This window comes from Lactuca virosa, chromosome 5, assembly GCF_052849685.1.
Source record: "Lactuca virosa cultivar CGN04683 chromosome 5, Lactuca_virosa_CGN04683_v6, whole genome shotgun sequence".
Taxonomy (NCBI): Eukaryota; Viridiplantae; Streptophyta; class Magnoliopsida; order Asterales; family Asteraceae; genus Lactuca; species Lactuca virosa.
In genome coordinates this window covers 211,958,916-211,967,122 of record NC_136430.1, presented here as the reverse complement: position 1 = coordinate 211,967,122, position 8,207 = coordinate 211,958,916, and the positions used below count along the sequence as shown (strand labels likewise).

The 8,207-nt window shown below is 35.0% G+C and overlaps 1 pseudogene; it reads right to left on the bottom strand.

Annotated features, from left to right (window-relative positions):
* Positions 1 to 866: 866 nt before the first annotated feature.
* On the bottom strand, positions 867 to 2,813 carry LOC145112324 (SWR1-complex protein 4-like; annotated as a pseudogene).
* Positions 2,814 to 8,207: the final 5,394 nt, after the last annotated feature.

Here is an 8,207-nt window from a genome sequence, read left to right as displayed (position 1 = left end):
AAAAAATACAATCCATTGCATAAAATTTATTGTCATACAATTCTATTTCTTACAATATATAAATTTGCATTCATCTAATCTACTATGTGTTTCATACTAACAATTGAAATGAAGAATGCAACACTTGCATTTGCAGCATCTTATCTCCTTCAGCTTGAGCTTTCTTTTCCTCTTCTAACTCTAGAGCTATTCGCTTTCATCAACCCTGTAAACACAACATAAAATCACTTTTCATTTTCATTCTACTTTTAAAATTAATTCTTATTAGGACATTCTACTTTTAAACCTACCAACCTAGCAAATTTTTCAAAGAATATAATTTATAATTTTTTTTATGGAAAGTACATTGCTATTTCTTGAATACAAGATGTTACAAATCAAGAAATCTACATGGACTGCTGACCACCAGTTTTTCGTGCTTCATCTGAGTATACATATGAATATTACCCTTGTCTAAAGTACTTGAATGAAGTGGATGAAGTGGATGTGTATCATACAAATAAGATTCTCTCATAACAAAATGTATTAAGCAAAATACCTAATTTGCTCCTCCACTAATAAGATTCTCTTAATTTGCTAATTTTCCCATATTACCCTTATCTAAAGTACTTGAATGAAGTGGATGTGTATCATACAAAAAGAATGGAACAATATATTACTAAAATACAGTTTCATAGTCTAGGCCTTGGTTATCCTCTGGTGAATAATTGTCGGAACTTATATCAACAAATTTGATTGCATTGTAGTTCTTAATGAATCTCATGTACAGTTGTACCATTTTTTTAACTCTAATGTTTGTAGCATATATTTGGTTATTGATTTTTTTGTCCTTGTAAGCATGTCACAATTATTACATGTATATATATTCAACAATGTTCAACACGCTTAATAGTTCGCAATCCTGGTGAAGAGCTTGCAGCTTGCACCATTTGATCAAGTGCATAGGTTCTCAGGTTCACCCGAAGCTGCATACAAGTATTTACCATTCATGTCAATATTATATATATATATATATATATATATATATATATATATATATATATAATATAGAAGCAATGGCACATAAAGACTTGTCATACCATGCGAAGGGAAGCTGAAGCAGCAGCAGCATTGTCTGCCATTGACATCAAAGGTGCAGCACCTCTACCTCCACCTGCAGCCACCTGCATACTAGAAGGTGATGCGGTATCAGCAGGAGCACCAGTTTTCTCCACGCCTTCTGGACTAATATTTGATGTGACAGCCAACTCTGCATCTTGAGCAGCCTGAAAAACACATAACCAAATATTATCTTTTTGGAAAATAAGGGGCATAGGAAGCTTAATCCTTCACATCATTCCACAAGTTCATAAAATTACTAAATTTGCTATTAAACACTTCAGAAGATTACAAAACTTACCTTTGCAGCCATACGTGACTCAGTTATTTTCTTAACTTCAGAAAGAACCTGAAACAAAAAGCTTATGTTCCATATTAATACTAAAAGAAAAAAGGCTTTGATTATTTGAAGGAAAAAATGCATACCTCAGCATCTTTAGCCTCTTGGTGCTTTGTCTGGGAGAGAACCATGGACAATGCACGCTTATGCTCTATCTCTTGAGAGATATTGTCTGGGAGAGAACCATGGACAACTGTTGGTAATAATGAAGACAAGAAAAAGAAAGCATCTGATGACTACAAAATAATAAGCTATTACAATGCAGAATGCTCAAGTCAATGACCAACAACTTCATGCAAAAGTAACTGTCATGAAAAGGAAGAAATAACATCTACCTTGTTGTATTTTGCAAAGGAATAATCTCCTGTCGGTGGAGTTCCATTTACAACTCTAACCTATAAAAGTTTAGAAGCAAAATACATTTTATGAATACCTCCAAATCACAAAAAGAAAAAGGTACAGAATAATATACCCAATGGTACAGCTGCAAGTTATCTTTTCGAGCAGAATTTGTGAAAGCAAGCCATTCCCAAGTTATCTGAAGAACAAAGAGTCACCAGTAAGTGTCCGAGATAAGAACAACATCAATGAGGATATCAGGTAGGAAGTGATGAACTGATGAACAAAAGAGTGAATGTGATCAAAAGTCAATATGTACGACACGTGTGACTTGTGATCTCACTTATAATATCCTACACAAAAGACTGAGGCAGAATAAAGTTGATCCCATGCCTCCCACTACAATTACTAAGTAGTTCAATAATCTAAGAGATCTATCAAAGAATCAACCCATGCATGATGTAATTCTTCAAAGCATGTGTTGATGAAAGGGTCAACAGACTTGAGAACATAGTTCACTTCTGCAGTAGAGGGGACTCATTTTTTTTTGCAAATTTGAAATACTGGGCTATAATTGTTGACAGTGTCCAAGTAAATACGAATTGAATTACAGATGGGGTGATACATTAGTAAATAATTAACTAATACCCAAATAGAATAGCAACTTCGCAAGCAAGAATCCCCAGTCCAATAAACTTATAGACATTATACTTGAACAACTTGGGAGAGAAATTAGAAAAGGTCACAAGCCAACCTTCTCATTTTCAGGTTAATGATGCTTTTTTAACTGATTGGCATCAATGGAAGGCATAAGAGGCGCCACACCACCTGTAAGCGCATAAACCTACAACTATAAATGCTTCAAAAAATCAAGAAACCACACAAATTATCTCAAAGGTATGTATGCATGTAATGTACACACCTCGCACGAAATGCCATCAGGTTTTCTCTGGGAATCCTTCTGGGGTTTCGATTTCTTTTCCTGTGGTATGGGCAGTGAAATTTTCGGTATTCCTAGAACGTCCTTGGCATCCATTATCGAAGTTAGGGTTTTGACGTCAATCCTTGTAATACAGACCAATCAATATTGTACGAGAAACTGCAGAAAACAAACAAATATTAAGTTGTAATAATGAAAATGAAATTGAAAATGATAACTTACCACTATAGTAGCGATTCTTCAGTTCCTCCATTGTTCGAGATGATGAAAATCTATCAGAAATCACAGAGAATCGCAGATCAAAACGTTCACACAAATCAAACAGTTCATCCGTCTCTTCTTTGGTCCATTCTGGCATAAACAATTTTAGATTGCTCAAAACTCAAAACAGAGATCAACACCTCATCAAAGATGATCTATCGAAAATATTTGACAACATAAAATTGGAATCCGATCACCATTAACAATCATATGGATCGCATTTGATTAGTAATTAGCGAATAATATCTGTAATTGAAGCTTTATTTGATTATAGAGGCAAATTGGAAGTTTCATGTGATAGGAAACTAGATTAAAAAAGCAATCGAGAATTCAACACATACAGGACCAATTTCAAGTCAATTAGTAAAGTTGGAGAGTAGATGTAGAGAAGTGAAGCGGTGGAGGTTTGAGAATCAAGAGAGAAGAAAGAAAGAAAGGGGGTTTTCGGCGGGGATGAGCTAGGGTTTTCATCCGTTGGAAACAAAGCGGGCCTTTTAATTTTTGGATTTGATTTCCCCCTTGGATGAAACGCGCGTTTCATTAAAATTTATAAAGCGACATGGTTAGAGGACACACATTTTATTTAAGGTGCCCTCCGTGTTTTTTTTATTAGACACTAATTTTAGGGCACGCAAAAATGTGTGTCCTCTATGCTTCATATTTTAGACTGACATCAATTTTTAGGGCACGCATAAATGTATGTTCTCTATCAGCGCGTGTCATTGATTGCGCGTCGTAAAAAGCTTTTTTTCTAGTAGTGAAAGGGAAAAAATATAATTTTACATATCAAACTATCATGCTTTTCCAAATCATGCCACCAAATTTTATATCATGTGTATCTTTTTTTTCTTTTCTTCCTATATCTTAAACCATGAATCCAGGATTGAAGAAGTAGCAACAAAGATACAACATTTGACTCACAAAATGAAAAAATGATTCCAAAAAGATGGAATTTATGGCCAATAAACTCTAAAGAAATAATCAAATACAAGCCTAGAATTTTATTGCATTCAAGTTAAGAGGAAAGAAAGATATGACCTTAAAGTTAAATTATATATCTTCATTATACTACTAATACAACCACTAGAAATAATAGGAAAAAACTATGCATGAGAACGACATGACATGGAAATATTGTTGTCATATAATAGAGAAACGTCATTGATATGATAGAGAACCAAGTGTAAAGTACAAAGGCAAACAACTAAAAAATGAACCAACAACCATTAGTAATCAAAATAACATCGAGGTTATACATTATGGACGATGAAGTTTCAACAATCTTAGGTGTTTACGTAGCCCATTTATAGATCTTACCATTTAAGTTAAATTGATCTACCAAATTCAATGTTCATTTATAAAATTTATGATCATCAGCTATAGTTAGATAACGAAATTGTAATCATTTTATCATTATGTTAAGTGAATAATGGAAGGGGGTAATGCTAGAAAATGTAGATTATTTTACAATCACTTGTATTCAATTTATTTTCCAAGAATCGTGAAATATTTCCCCGCCTAGTACAACAAGATCTTATGCATCAACACTCTCGGGATATCAACTCCATAAAAAAAATAAAAAAACTTATCATTCATTTAAGTTAACATAGTACAACCGATAGTTATTACAAGAGAAGAAGAGGAAAAAAACCAAGAAATTCCTAATCTCTCAATTCACACCAACATGAAAAAAAGTGGATTTGCATCAAATTGCATCTTTAGGGATTTCTTAGCCTCACATTCCATACTTTTCTGAATCATGCCGCCAATTTCTGAGTCATATGTTGTAACGCCTGCAGATTCGGGCTAGTCAATTTAATGATAATAAGCGTCAAAAATGATTTTTTGATGGAAGATTATTTTGAATGAATAATCTTAACCAAGTTATAGTATATGTCACAAGGGTTCCGTACATATAAAGAACGCCGAAATCCGAGTTATAACAAAGAAGTTATGGCCCGTCCAAGTTTTACGGCTAAACCGGTACGTCATCGCGTAACATAAAAAGTGAATTTTTGATAAATTACTTTTTATCCTTAGCAATCTAAACGAAAGTCGTGGTATACGTTAAACCGAGAGCGTGCATAAAAAGAACGTCCAAATCCGACTTCGTATGAGGAAGTTATGATCTTTCTAATATTTAGCATAGCAGTGCACAACCCGTAATTTGAATTTTAGATCGATCGATTTTTTGCTTACGCAGCCTTAATTAGAATTGAAGATCTCATTAATAAGAGTTCAAAGATAAAAATACAGACGAAAAAGGATTCCGTATGTAGAAGTTATGAATTTTACATGGTCGTTTAACAGTGTAATCTTCTCATACTGTTAAATTTAAAATCGGTTGAGAATTAGCCGATGGAGACAAAATAGAAAGTTGTAGATCTTGTCATTACCTACGCGTGGATATAAAGAACATAAAAAATGGAGATCGTATGGGAAAGTTCTGAATTTTTAAAGATTGGTTGTTTTACCTGCGTCCGGCGCCACGTGTCAGCACCAGGCTTCGCCTTGGTGCCTACGCAAGGCTCACGACGTGAGCACCATGTCTCACGACGTGAGAAGCCCAGACAGCCTATAAATAGAGGCGTAGAACACCCCCAAAACTCACACCTTTCAACTTCTTTCTCTCCCATTACCCCCAAACCCTCTCTTCCATTCCCTAGCACCTCCTAGATGTTAGAGGCGAGTCCCGGAGCGCCAGAAGGCTCCGAGAAGTAGAGCTTTCGGTTCAGAAGTTCTACCCCTGCAGAGCCCGATTCCTAGCCAAACCCCCCGGTAAGTGAGTAATGCTTACCCTACTTTAAGTATAACTTATGTTTAAGTTCATTATCGTTATTATGAACTTATAAACAAGATTTATCAGTGATTCCAAGTCATTATACTGATTGATCTACTTATGGGGATGATGTCTAGGCTGTGATTCAGTGAGATATTTAACATGGGATTTCCAAACAGTATACTTCGTATACCAAACGGACCCTACATCCGATATGATCCTACATGGTTGTTCCTTACTTGATAGATCATGAAAGTAGACTTTGAGTTAATGATGAATCTAGACTAATAATTAGTCGCAATAAAGATTAGACTAAAACTTAGTGATAATAATGCTAGGTTTCGTCAAAGGAAAATAGAATCGTTAGAAGCGAAGCGCTGCCCGAGTTTCGAATCATCACTTTGACAAGTGAGTGCATAGTTACTTTCATCTTATACATATATATATATGAAGTATTTAATATAAATTACGTGCTATGTGTGCATATTGTCTGTGTTTATGATATCTATGTTGGATGAACAAAATATACATGTTTTATTCAAGTTAAATTGTATATGTATTTTATACCTATAAATTACAATGTGTAAAGATGGGTAGATGAAAGATGAGTTGGATGATGAGATGAAAGGTGATGTAGATCATGAGATGAGGTTAAGAGGTGAAAAATGAGAGAAGCCTTTACCCAAGCATTGGCCCCGTCATCTAGCAGAGTATGGATGACAACCACAGACTATTCTAGACGGTCCGGTGGAACACTAGCAGGCTCGCAACCTATAGGTGTTGTGAACGATATGTTCACCCGGTGTACTCTAAAAACCATGGCAGCTATGGACTTAGTGCCTCATAAACCAACATTGGCAGCTATAGACTTATTGCCTTATAAATGGACGTTGGTAGCTATGGATTTAGTAACCTACAGATAAATATTGGTAGCTATGGATTTAGTACCTTACAGATGAACCCTGGCAGCTATAGAATTAGTGCCTTATAGATAACATCAGCAACTATGGACTTAGTGTCTGTTAAATAAACCTTGACAACGATGAACTACATGCCTATTCCTTAGGACAATCCTTAGAAATGAATGAGTGGATGATAGATGATTCTTAGGGCAGATCCTTAAGAACTAAAGAAGATAATGGGGATGGGTAATTGGGATAATTATTTGCTGATAAAACATAATAACTTTATTATTGTGGGTTTAAAACCCTATGTACTCACCAGGTTTCCCAACCTGACCCACTCGGTTTATTTGTATCACAAGTATCTATATGAAGCTACATTACACTGATAGATTAAGGAGATATGAATCACTAGTGTAAATAAATGTAAGGTTTGTTTATGCTTATGTTTCTGTATTGACGATGGCATCCCAATGTTTTAAAATGAATAAAATACATTTCCTCGGAAATGCTTTGATAACGTATTTATCATGTTTTACTAGGAACAAATTCCGCAACATTTTTACTTTAAAATGATACTCTGATTTTCAAAATAAAGCATAAAAAATCGGTCTTTTCTGGCCGTGAAAATGAGGATATCACATATGTACCTTTTATTTTTCTTCATTAATTTTAAATTTTAAACCATAACTCAAGGATTGAAGAAAGAGTAGCAAAGATACATTTGACTCATAAATTGAGAAAATGATTCCAAAAAGATGGAATGTAAGGCCAAGAAAGTCTCTAAAGAAGCAACCAAATGCAAGTCCAGGATCTTTTTTCTCTCAAGTTAAGAGGACAAGAAAGATGACATCTGCTAATGACTTGTTGGAAGGTAAACTAATGTAGAAGGTGAGAACTAAAAAACAAGAACCATATTTGGAATAGAACTCTCATATATGTAATATGAGACAAGTGATTAGATTTGTGCACCATAAAAAAAGACGGGCAAACAGAGAAGAAAAAGAAGAGTTATGTGAATCATGGACCGAAGAAGTGCTATATATAGGTCAATAGAGGTTGGTATCACCATAAGAATAAATTTAGTAGATTCGGTTTCACACAACTTTTATGGTCATCATATAAGAAGTGTGAATCGTCTCACATGTATTTCACACTCGTAGTAATTAGGATACCAAAAATGATTAAAACTTAAATTTCAAAACTTGAATTTTAAACATTTTGTAATCGAAAACGTAGACAACATGGTGGAATTGGAATCCTAAATGAAAAAACTTCCCATCAAATAGGGAAAAACACTTTCCTTCAAGAAGATGAGGGAATTAATTCTCTACGATGAAGAAAAGTGGCATTTTACCTTATTAATGCTGTTTTATTTCACAACATAACCTGAACCACCATCATCCACCGCGGACTTAACCACCCACCCCCACCACCACCACCACCTACCACCACCCGTCATCGCCACCACCACCCGCGATCGCCACCACCACCTACCATAATCACCACCAACCACCCGTTTAACGCTACCGCCACCATTACCACCAC